General features: G+C 39.2%; 1 pseudogene; it reads left to right on the top strand.

The window, feature by feature from the left end:
- Positions 1 to 1566: 1566 nt before the first annotated feature.
- Positions 1567 to 2638, top strand: LOC145501744 (uncharacterized; annotated as a pseudogene).
- The last annotated feature ends 9862 nt before the right edge of the window (positions 2639 to 12500 follow it).

Raw genomic sequence — 12500 nt, 5'->3', positions numbered from 1 at the left:
GTTGGTGTTGGTGTTGGTGTTGGTGTTGGTGTTGGTGTTGGTATTAGTATTAGTATATTAGTATTATCAGAAGCCCTGCTTTTAGGCTTGGCTAAATCTATATGCTACACCCCGAATTATTAACAAAACAGTACATATGTTGTTACTAAAGTGTATATCATAATTTGTTGCAACATTCGCACCCTTACCGTTGTCCAATGTTGTGTAGCCCAAGGTGGCTTTGAATCCCTTCAACAGAATCTTTTTAAAGCTTTGCCAAAATTGCATCTTATCAATCTTATCACAATTTGATAATACAAAATGGGGGTCACTGAGCTAATAAGTAAGTAAGTAAGTAAGTAACAACTTTATTTACAGAGGGTAACACATAACAGTAAAAAACTGACGAACCAGTGGCCCTCTATCCTAAGTTAAAAATTAAAAGCTATTTAGACTCATAAGATAATAAAAATTACAAAATAGAATACAGCTAAAAATTTAAAGATATGATAAAAGTTAAAAATTTAAAAAATCTAAATCTAGATATGCACAACTAAAAACTAAGCTAAGAGTTTTTGGACAAAAAAATATTTTCTAACAGAAGATTTAAAGGAGCCAATGGAGTCTTTCTTGCTCGTTTTCAGTTACAAACACTTAAAACTAAATTAAGGGTTTCTGCAACAGAAGTTTTGAAAATTTAAGGTGGCTCAGAACCCTATGTACGCAACTTTTTTTTATTTTTTTTATCATGCTTATCAAAATTTGATGATATAAAAAAATGCAAAAAGTCTGAGTGAGTGGCAACAATATCAACTGGTGATGTCCCGACAGGATGAGGGAAAAAAAGCCAAGGAAACGCATCTGGAGAAATGCGATGTAGAAATAGAAATGGGGAATAAAAATGAACTGGGAATTCAATTTCATAGATGTGGTGTTCAATTATTCCATTAGGTAGCTTAATAGGGCGGGGATTTGAGGGATTGGTACGACCCTGCTACCAACTAACTAACTGTCCCCTTCGTTCCACGTGGCACATAGGGTACTACACTTCCTAAACCTCAGGAACTAACTTAGTATAAATTATTAAACCTCAGGAATTAGAAATGAAAGGGGAAGGAGCGGAACGAACAGAAGGCAGCGTGGTTTAAAGTACTGGATTTGAAATCTGGATCTCCTGGTCCAAATCCTTTACCCTACTGCTATCTGGATTTGTTTCTCGGTAGTCACGAGTTCAACCCCTCTACCGCGTTGTGTGAATAGGCAACTGTTCAGCATCCCACCAGTTCGAATTTTTATTTCCATGACAGTGCTAATTGAAACCTTTTCAGAAGAGGTGAAAGTTGAACTCTTTTACTCCTTTAAAACTGCATTAGGTCACAGAAACAAATGCAATGAATCAGTGCACACTACCCTTTAGAGTAAAAATCCAGGCAAGTCGACATCAAGCCAAAGAGTCCCATGCCACCAGAGCTTATCTCGAGGTCCGCAATATTTAGCGACGGACAGTATTTCGATACCCCTTGAACAGAATGGTAGTCACCAGATTAACCCCCCCCCCCCGCCCCGCACCACCACCACCACCACCACCCCAATCCTCTCCTTGTTCGCAAGCGAGTAGAAACACTGTTTAATCCCCTTGAAAATTTCATAGAAGCAGAAGGGAACAAGAAACAGAGGCTTCCCAAGTCAAAGCCAAGTCTCGAGTTAAAGCCCCTTGCTACGATAACAGAAACCTCTCCTGATGCTACCAGGAACCGTGATCTGTCAGATTCAGAGCAAGACCAACCCCAATCAGCGAACAAGGAGCAGGAGAAGAAAGTCCCATCAAGTGAAAAAAACTGTGTCATTTGCAAACGCAAACACCCTGTTGCCTTTTGTCCTCCCATTAAGTCTAACCACCTGCAGGAGAGGAAAAAAATTGCATGGCACCATGGACTTTGTTTTAATGCTTGGAGACAAACCACTAAGCCAGGAATTGTCCGCGTGTAAAACGTTGTCTTAAGGAACGGTGCGGGCTTCCCCACCACACCCCTTCACATGAGGAACATCAACTAGACTCTCGTGCTAGTCTTACCAGCAGCCGAAGTAGCTCTACCCAACCATCCGTTTCACCACAAGAAAATGTTCGTAACTCTGAATCTGTGTCTAGTTCATTGCCCACCGTCCAGAGCAACATGAACCAAATCTGTGTTCAGTCTCAACAGAAAGTCCTCTTAAAAGTGCTCCCAGTTCAGATTCATAGTCAGGGTGAAAACATACGATGTGCTTGATCCTGGAAGTGATTCGACTATGATTAGAAAGGACTTAGCTGACCGCTTACAACTTGTTGGCGAAACATATCGTCTTAACATCAATACGGCTGGCAATGAAGCTATCGCTCAGAACTAAGACAGAGTGAGCATTGGTCTTTCTTCTAAAGATCAGCCAGACCCAGTTATGGTGCAGGGTGCTTGGGTCATCGACAAACTTAACATTCCATCTTTCAGGGTCTCGAAGAAAAGGGTAGCCGAGCAGAGGAATCTCTCATCAGATATGGACCTTCCCGAACTTGAAGGTGGTGACGGGATGATTCTCATTGGAGCTGACATGGCTCACCTATTGCCGGATTTACCTTGAAGTCCGCCAGGGACGACGGAAAGAGCCCTGTTTGGAAATGTGAGCCAAGAGCACTGCGAAACAATCAATGCAAACCTTCTCGTTTCAGATAAAGAGATCACATTGCAACATCAAGTTGAACGATTTTGGGAGATCGATTCTTATGCGACCAAGCAGGTTCTCTCTGAGTCTACCTTGTCTGTGGAAGACAAAAGAGCGCTGGCCATCCTTGAAAGCGGCACAGTCAAGGAAGAAGGCCACTACAAAACAGCATTGTTATAGAAACGTGAACTAGCCGTACCTAACAGTTTCGAGACTTCATTCCACAGAACAGCTCAGTATACTTTTCAAACATCTTGGGTACTTGATTGGAGATTCCGAAGACGAGTGTAGCAACTTTTATATCACCTCCTGAAGCCTAAACACGATATTTCGTCGTCTGTTTTCAGCCAGGTTCTGAAATTTGGATTCTCACCTTTATCTAAGGTCTATTAGCAAGGTTCAAATATATCCTCGACAACTTCACGGCATTAAAAGCGGTAAGTGTATCAGCCATCCGCACAATCACGAAGTTATTAACCGTCCAAAAGCTTGGGGTCGAGTACTTCTTTGCACACAGGGGGCACTAACAAGTGGGAGTTGTTGTGGTAGACAAAATGTATCTTTGAACTGTGATCCACGGCAGGGTTTGCTTTATCGCCGCATACGTATCAGTGTAAACAAAGCGGGAATTTCGCTTCTCTTTTACACGTATCTCCCAATTGCAATATTTCACGGCCGTTGGATTACTTTGAGTTCTTTAGCGCATACTTATGTCTATGATCTTCATTTAATAGTATCCAAGTTCAAAACAATTCGTTAAAACGTCACTAGTTTACACTCCTTTCGAAGGTTTATTCAATGAATTTGAACTAATTTGCATATATGACCTTTCGCCGCCGACATTGTCACGCTTTCTCTCGTTTCCTGAAAACATACCTGTAGAGTCAGGGCGGCTTAGTTTACCTTTATAGTTTCAATTCGCTCCCTCCATATAAAAGAAGAGGGTTTCTTAAATTGCTGCTGTTGTGATAACTTGTAGGGTGTAGCAGATACAACTGGACTAAAGGTCACTGTAGCACAATCTCGTCCGCGGTGAAACTCGCAAAGCGTCCGGTTTCCTCGAAGCAAAGCGACTCGAAAACTCGAAGCGTTGTTACTGCGATTCGCGCAGCAGCACTCCGGATAATATTTTCAAAAGCCGCTTTTTCTTGCTTTCATGTCTTTTTTACTTTATGAGTGTAGATATTGTTTAATTGAGTTCTGGCCATTTCACCAAGAGTCCCGATCATTTTGCGATTTAAGAACTCGCACTCGTTTGCTTGCTTACATAAAATATCCTGCATGCAAATATCCAATTAAATAGACTGAAAAGCCCCAGGATTGACTCTCCAGCTCTTCATGTCTAAGGCTACTGTTGTTATCTGCTTTACAGCTCTGAGATGTCCTTAAGATGTTTTTTTCTGGGGCTTCGAACAGTATTCTCTTCTCTCATAATCACTCTAAATTTTCAGCCCGCCATGAGAGTAATACAACCAGTGACGTCACTAGGCTGTTTTGGCCGCGCCAAGATGGCCGCCAATTTTGCGCTTAACCAGTCAACTTTGAACGGCTGAAAAAGCAGTTTCCGCTTACCGTATGCGAAGAAAAAGTCTGCAGTGTTTCCAAGTAAGGTTGAATCCTTATTACTAAGGAAAAATCTCACATACAAAACTTTCGTTTCAGTAGCACGTGGTATAAGGTCAATCCCCAGTATTGCATTGCGCATCCATACTGCGCATAATTTCATGCGCGATTGCGTGCGCGCATAAAAAATGGCGGCTTTTTCTTTACGGCTGGACTTCGCCATAGAGGCAAATCGTCATTTTCTCGTAAACGAGTATGGTGGCCTATCATTTTTTTCTGTTGTTTTGAAATGGTTAATAAATCTCTCTGTGCAAAATAAATATGGACCAATTCTCAGAGTAGAACAAAAAACAATAGTCGGAAACGTAAATTTAGCAAGCAATCGTGACTACAATCATGGTGCTATTATAAGGATTTATTGGGTATAAACAAGGTGCTGTTGCTCCTAAACGAACACGGGGACCCCTCATTTTTATTTCAAAATTTAAGTTCCTATAATATAAACAATCAATAGGCAAAGTTTCATAAAAATCTCAGTGCAGGTTCTATTTCAGTGGAATGACCTCAAGGGTATACCTGATAGAGTAGAAGGTTGAGACATTTTTGAAGTCGTTTATTTTTCGCATTTTAAAACAATTTCTCTCAAAATGTCTACCTCCTTCATAGCTGCTGATGTTAATTCTTGAATAAGCTGATCAGTGGCTTTCAAATGGCATACTGTACAGAGGCAGAGTGTATTTATTTGCCGATTTGGGAAAAAACTGCCGTTCACCTTGGGGGTAAAGGTTAACACAAATTGACGGTCGTCAAAGTCTGTCTTGTTAAGCACAAAATAGTCCCTCCGATTATTCAAACACACGGCAAATGACCCGAGTTTCCAAAGTTGAGTGAATAAGTTTGCTCATACGACATTTAGTGCAGAAGAAGCCGGGAAACTTTCTAAGCTTAATCGTCGATCTTCAAACTACAATATCTATTAAGCCATCTATTTAGGCACAAGGCCACCTTGACCTTGATTCTTTCTGTTTTTCGTACTAAATCAACCTTTCCTTAACAACTAGTCGGCGTACGAAACAAAACTCAAACCAGAACTCAAACATCACCTTTCTGGCGCCCAACGTTTATGACGTAAAAACGTTCGCGAGAGTAGCGACCTGCCCAAAATGACGGTCTTTGTTGCGCAAACTCAAGAATGCACAAGGATAGAGCAGTTTTCACTCGAGTGTTGAAAGTAATTCACATTTACGTTCGCTTCGCATTACTACGCTAAACTATTAAAAAAACTCACGCCAAGCTAGCTGCAGTTACTTCGAGTGCTGATTGGTTAATTAGATTGTTTGCGTCGTTTTTGATTGGCAGGAGTGTTTACTTTGGTTCTGGTTTTACAACACTCAATAGCAAACCACTTAATCGTCGAAAGTTAAACAATGAAGGCGTATTTTTGGAACATAAAATACCTGCGCCTTCAATGGCCGTGAGCGATGAATTCAGGTTCTAATAGGCAAAATTTGAAATGTTCTGACTCCTGAGGCAGTTAAAAGTTAGAATTTGTGAACATCAAATTAATATACGCCCCGCTAACAAATCCATTTTTGATGAATTGTAAACACTCGCCTCTTGACTAATTAAAATGGTATTATAATAACATTGAGAAAAACAACGCTACGTAGACTAAATAAATATTGTCCATTAACTGATTAAAGGAGAATCAAAAGAAACATTTGAAAGCAGAACGTACAGCAGGTAGGTACAGATATTTCTGTTTGACTGTGTGACATTGTTAATAGAACGGTTTTCAGTTGAGTGTCGAAAGTAATTAGACAATTACTTTGGCTTTGGTTTTGGTTTTACTACAGTTTGAGATTAGCTGAGATGTCTAATTGGTAAGTAATTGGTTTTGGTTTTGGTTTTGGTTTTACGACACTCAATTGAAAACCGCTCTATCACTACTGAACTGGAAGGTGTATCTCACAATTTCAAAGTCACTGTTGTGCACTCATGCACTCGCCACCTATGAGTTTTCGCCTGTCATCTACTATAACTTCCAAAATCAGTTCTGAATTTCAATTCAAATTTCGGGATACTTGAAGATCGGAAATAAATTAAAATTTGTAAGGAAATAATGTGTCCGAAAATTAATATGATCGAAGAGTGCCTGGGCCTTTATGGGTGGAAATAACATTATTGGACATGGTAAATTAATCCCCCACTATTTAGCAATTTTATGGGCCATTTTCGAAAAATGTGCTGAACAATTTTATTTCTATGAAGGTTTACACTTGCCAAACAGAAGAAAGGTCTGAAACTTTCCATACGTCCAAATTAAACTAAATTTAATTAGTCTATTTACCCGTTAATCAAACAGAATGAGAAACACAGTATGGTTGGTTATGTACTCAAATCTTACGTATATATGCAAAAACACATAGAACTCCTGAAAAAAGTATTGCTTAGTCACAGGCTAGAGATAGTGAAACTTTTGTAGAACTCACAAGCTGCGGAACGAAAATTACGATTCGCGCCGAGGAGGTCTTCGAAAGAATAGCTTGGCATCAAGCACACCTGATCACACATCCCCCATCACGACTAACACTCTTCCTGTAAGTTTCCTACGCATCAAACGTCATATTGCAGCCTTGCCCATTTCGGCAAATCTTTTCATCCTTGCTTTATTTTAACTCTTTCATTTTACGTCAATTCATTTCTAAAAAGAAGTTCTTTAAGGGAAAGGATTTTATGAAAAGCAAGGCGAGTGAAACTAGGGCGAAAATGTTCTTCGAAGAAAGAATAGTTACCTCGGTAATTCAGGCATCTCTGTCAATATAATACTGAACTGCTATTTTAACCAATAGATTTATTGCTGTCAAAAATCTGTTTCGTTAAGTACAAAAAAGGGTTTAAAGAAGACCCCCACCGCCACCACGTGTAGTGATACACTTGGTGACCATTACGCCACGCAGCCTATAAACTTGAAAACGATCAGAAGAGAACACATGTTGTCGAAGTTCGTCGAAGCTAAGTTGTTAACTCCTAACCTTGTTCGTGTTCATTAAAGTCAGGTTGTTTTAATTACCTTGAACTACGTTCCGGTCCGTCCACACACGCACCTGTTCCTGCCCAATAAAAACTTCCAAGCGAGCCTTGCTTATATTTTTCCCGTCTGGACTGCTATTTTGCGTCGGACTCTCTATCGCACTACTTACTAAGAGAAAAGTAAAATAAGAAGAGGAAGAAACAGCAAGGCAGGCTTGCGTCGTTGAGTTGGACAGAATGTACATTGAGTCAGGTAGTGAGCTAGTCAGGTTGTGAGGTTCAAAGCTTTCATCGAGAACTTTTCACATTCATTTTTGGTTTTTCTCAGTATGAACAGTATATACGAGAGCCCTATTCAGAATCTCCATTCCGATTTTAATAGGACATTACCTATTATCTTATTGATTTGCCACCAATATTGAATATCCAATTTTCCCTTTTACTCTACTCTTTGAATTTTGACGTGATGTAATGCATCTACACCATTCAAAATCAAGCAATAATTGCTTCCATTGAAGATCGATAGTAGATAATTTCGATTTAGCGGCTGACGGCTTAATGTCAGCTAGCTCGCCAGCTTGAAGAATGATGATTTAACTCGATCGTTGGACCAGTCATTTTTTTACATTTCGGACACAATTGAGGATTACTACTGAAACGTTTATTAAACCAATCACTCGGCGAAAACGTAGTAGATGTAAATATACTTTCTCCATACTCTAACATACATTTCTAACATACACTCTAACACACATTTCTCCATATAATCTAACTCCATTCGTTCTACCAACTGACGTTTCAAGCAAGAACCCTTTTTCGCGAATGTAACAAAGAAAAGCTAATTAAACAAAACGAAATTGCAGCGGCATTTTGTGCAAACGCAAGAGCACTTTAATTGAGGAGATACAGACCTTAATCGGCCGAAAGTTAAATTACCATTGGCTCAATATAGAATATTCCACTTATATAGAATATTCTACTTTCTACAGGCAATCGATCGTTTTGAAGGGGGTCTTTATATCGGCAACAGTAACTGATATCTTTTGTTTGGAATTTACTTCGTGGATAGTTGCATGGCAATTTTTGTAGCCTGAAGGAATGAGGTCTTGTCGTTACAATCCGTTGGTAAAATAATTTTTTTTTATGAATTGTAAACACTCTCCTCGTGACTATTGTATTAAAATGATGTTGTCATAAATTGCAAGACATAGCACCTTGTAGATTAAACTGTCTATCGACTGAGTCCAGTAGTATTATCAGATACAAGCCAAGTGTACAACAGGTAGGCGTGAGCTTAGATGGTGGGTTTTTTCTGCATGACGATGGCATTGCTAGTTCTACAACAGGGTAGAAAGGTCTATCTACCGCAATTAAATTTTCTTGTTTTTCTCTTTAATTTTTACTCATGCATGGGTTTTCACAACTAATCAACTTTTTGATTCAGAAATTAGTTTCGAACTTGAAATTTTTGACAAAGAGATGGTCCATAAAAAAAATTATAGAATGTAAGCGGATACTTTATAATACATCTGAAAATCAAAAGCGCGGAGGTTTATATCAGAATTATTTAGCTTTGACAATTTTTGGCAAGATGGCAAAAGCGCATCCGTCAAAATAATGAACAATTCGAAAAAGTTAGTAAATATCTACAAGTGCAAATAAGATCTACAAAGTAGAATCTTTTGGAATGCTTGTTTCGAGGATTTTTTCTAAGTGCGAAAAAATATTCCGCAGCCTCTGTAGCTTACAACACGTTATCTACCTTCCAAATGTTCTACTCAGCAATGAAGCGCTGAAATGTTTCAAAGGTTTGGGTCTTTATTGATGTAAATAAAATTATTGGGTGTGATAAATTAATCCCTCAGTGTTCAACAACTTTAGTGGCCATGCTCAAATTGCATTGAAGAAGAGTCCGAGATATAATCCAACGAAGGTTTACATTGTCAAAAAGAGGAAATTTCTGAAAAATTCTATACGTGTAAATTGTTCTAAATTTATTGAGCACGTTTCACTTGCGAATAATTGTGATCAATTAAGTTACACACTTAAATGTCAATGCATTTCCAATAATTGTAAAGAACTCTTGAAAAAGCATTTCGTGCTCACAGGCTAGAAAAAGAAAAAGATCTGTAAATTTCACAAGCTGTTAAATAGCGAACCACGACGGCGAAGGAAACGAGAACGTCACCAGACAAAAGGTTTAATAGCTGTGTGCGTGCGTAGTAAATCTTTATATATTCCTTAGCCGTCCTCTACAAAACAACAACGTGAAATGATTAAGTTCTACGTATTTTGGAGAACACGAATGACGGCGGCTAATTTTTCGTATTTTCATGTGGAATTGAACGCCAATAGACTTTCTGAACAGGTCCAGACAATTACGAAATTTGAAAGTAAAATATAAATTCATTTTTAAGTTACGCGTTGTCCTCAGGCTCGCGATCGTCATTGCCTAAGTTCTGCAATTACGATTTACTTTGATGACGAATCGCACGTTTTACATTATACATCGTAATATCAGATGTGATCACGACCAGCAGTCTTCCTGTAAGTTACTTACACAATTAACCTTATGATGAAGCCCTGTCCGTTGTTATAAACCCTTTTTTCCTTCTTATAATTTTACTCTTCCATTTAACGTCAATTAAACGTGGTTCTCAACAGGCGAAAAATTGTTTCCCACGGACGAATAGTTACCTCGGTGACATAAATATTCCTGAAGGCATCAATTTCACGTCAAATTTAAAATAAATTAAGTATAGAGCCGCTCTTTTGCCGACCACAGGCAAAAAAATTTAGTTTTAAACTCCATCCATACACGACTGAACCACTGTTTCTTTTCCACCAGCTTCTCTCTCACAAACGTTGGTTTAAAAAAAGTACCGAGGTAAGCAAATTTCTATTAATCTAGATTTTCAAAGCCACCTAGCATCTCTTTCATTCTCGGCGTAGATCTTAGATCTGCAAAACTGCCCAGTTAAACGCGAGTGGCTAAATTTTAACTGTTTTTTTGCTCAAAAACATAGCATCTATGTTTGATGAACGTTTTTTCGTTTTTCATTTTTACAGTGGAGCTCCTATACCTAAAATTTGGTAGCCCATCGATCTAAAAAATTTTGGTTGTCAGGTGGCTGTCCTTACGTACCTCCGTACGTATGTAGGTCCGTACGTCCGTACGCCAAGCCCCATACCTTGAAAAATAAGAGTAGCACCATTACCATAGGTACATCTTTGATGTTGGACATTCATGTCATGATTAATTGACAGCTGTCAAATTAAGGTATCCGCTGACCAGTTTCACGTGACCATGTCGCGAGCTCAGATTAAAAGCTCATCGAAGAAGCATGTTTTTTTGAAGTTGACCGCTGACCAGGTACTGGTTCTTCGATTTGATCGCTGACTCAAGTTTGGAGGAAAAGGAGGGAGTACTTACGAAGGCAAAATCTCGGTGTAAATTAACCCCTGGCGCGTGTTGACTTTTCTTCCGACATAATCCTTTGCACAATCGTCCCTCATATATTGCGTAAGTAATTTCCACAGTCTTGGGTACACTTATTGGGTATAGTTTGTTAAAATTAAACTGAAAAAAAGTGAAACCACACGCTGAACAAGACATGCCCACAACTGATCATTTTTTGAGTTTCTAATCCAGAAAAACAAACCATCTTTTTCCTTTATGGTTAATTGTTGTAATCAGGAGCTCTGCTTTTAGGCTTGGCCAAATCTATGTATTGGACCCCAGATTATTAAGATAACAGTACATATGTGATTACTAAAGTGTATATTTTAGGTTTATCCTTATAAATTAAGCACCTCCAAAGATCGGCGCAAAAAGCAATTTGGTTGAGTAGCGTATACCAAATAAAGTTAGGGATTAGTTGTATATTTATAGCCTTTTTCGTCACAATTTCTTTTACTTTTCTTCAGTTTGAAGGTGACTTCAATGACCATGAGCTCAATTTGGATCGTGTTCGTCTTTTCTCTTCTTATGAGCGGAGTTCACTGCGAAAGTAAGATTTATTTGGTGAAAGCTAACACGTTTGCCTTTGCTTAGTAGTTGAAGTATCATTTGAGATGAATTAAAGCTCTTTATAGTTCTTTTTAACGTTTGATCTATTCACCTCTGTTATATAGAGAGGGGGGCTGACCATGAATCGGTAGTTTGTGAAGGCAAGTCACTCGAAATCAAATGTAAAGGACAGCAGATTGAAACTATTGGAATCGTCTATGATCAATTATATGCCTACCTAGAAGAGCACAATATCATCTGTAAATATCAGTTGGGCTTTCGTGCTATTCACTCAACTGTCACGGCTCTCCTTCAGGCCAAGGACACTTGGGCGTACAACATTGACCGCGGTAAAATCAATGCCGTTGTTTTCTTAGATCTAAAAAAGGCCTTCGACACAGTTGACCACGAGATCCTTTTATCGAAATTAAGCAATTACGGCATATATGGTCACGCGCACCAATGGTTTAAGTCATATTTAGAGAATCGTACTCAAATGTGCTCCATCAACGGGTCGCTCTCTAAAAGCCGTTCATTAAGTTGTGGTGTTCCCCAGCGGACGATTTTAGGGCCACTACTATTTCTGTTATACATCAACGATCTTCCAAACTCTCTATCAAATTGTGAGCCGAGGATGTACGCTGATGACACCCACCTTACATACGCAGGTGATGATGCAGTCAATATTCAGTGGCGTCAAAATCAAGATTTAGAAAATGTTCACAACTGGCTGAGAGCAAACAAACTCACTCTAAATGTGACTAAAACCGAATTCATGCTTATCGGATCTAGGCAGAGGCTAAGTACTCTCACAGAGTCCCCGACATTTGCAATTAATGATCTTCAAGTTAGCCAGGTCACTACCGCAAAATCACTTGGAGTGACCATCGATGACAGACTTGATTGGAGTGGCCATATCGAGAAAGTAGAGACCTTAAGCAAACACTTGAGGCGATGGCCGCGCGGGAGTTGGGTTGAGACCGCCTCCTCTTGGCGCGAAATTAGAATATTAAGCTTTCGTAGAAGCGGCGGCGAGCAACGCTGTTTTGCTTTCGTTTTCAGTGGTCCAATTTGTCTTTGTTCGTGGATTTTACGAGCATAATGAAAACTTTTCGAGAAGTTCGAGACCTTCTAGCTGTTACATGCTTTGAGGACATCATAGACGAGGATGAATTTCTGTTGTTGAGGGATCTACACACGTCGAAAAATCTTGACTTTC

Source organism: Orbicella franksi, chromosome 10 (assembly GCF_964199315.1).
Source record: "Orbicella franksi chromosome 10, jaOrbFran1.1, whole genome shotgun sequence".
Lineage (NCBI taxonomy): Eukaryota > Metazoa > Cnidaria > Anthozoa > Scleractinia > Merulinidae > Orbicella > Orbicella franksi.
Note: the sequence above shows the minus strand (reverse complement) of the source record. Positions and strands in the feature narration are given on the sequence as shown.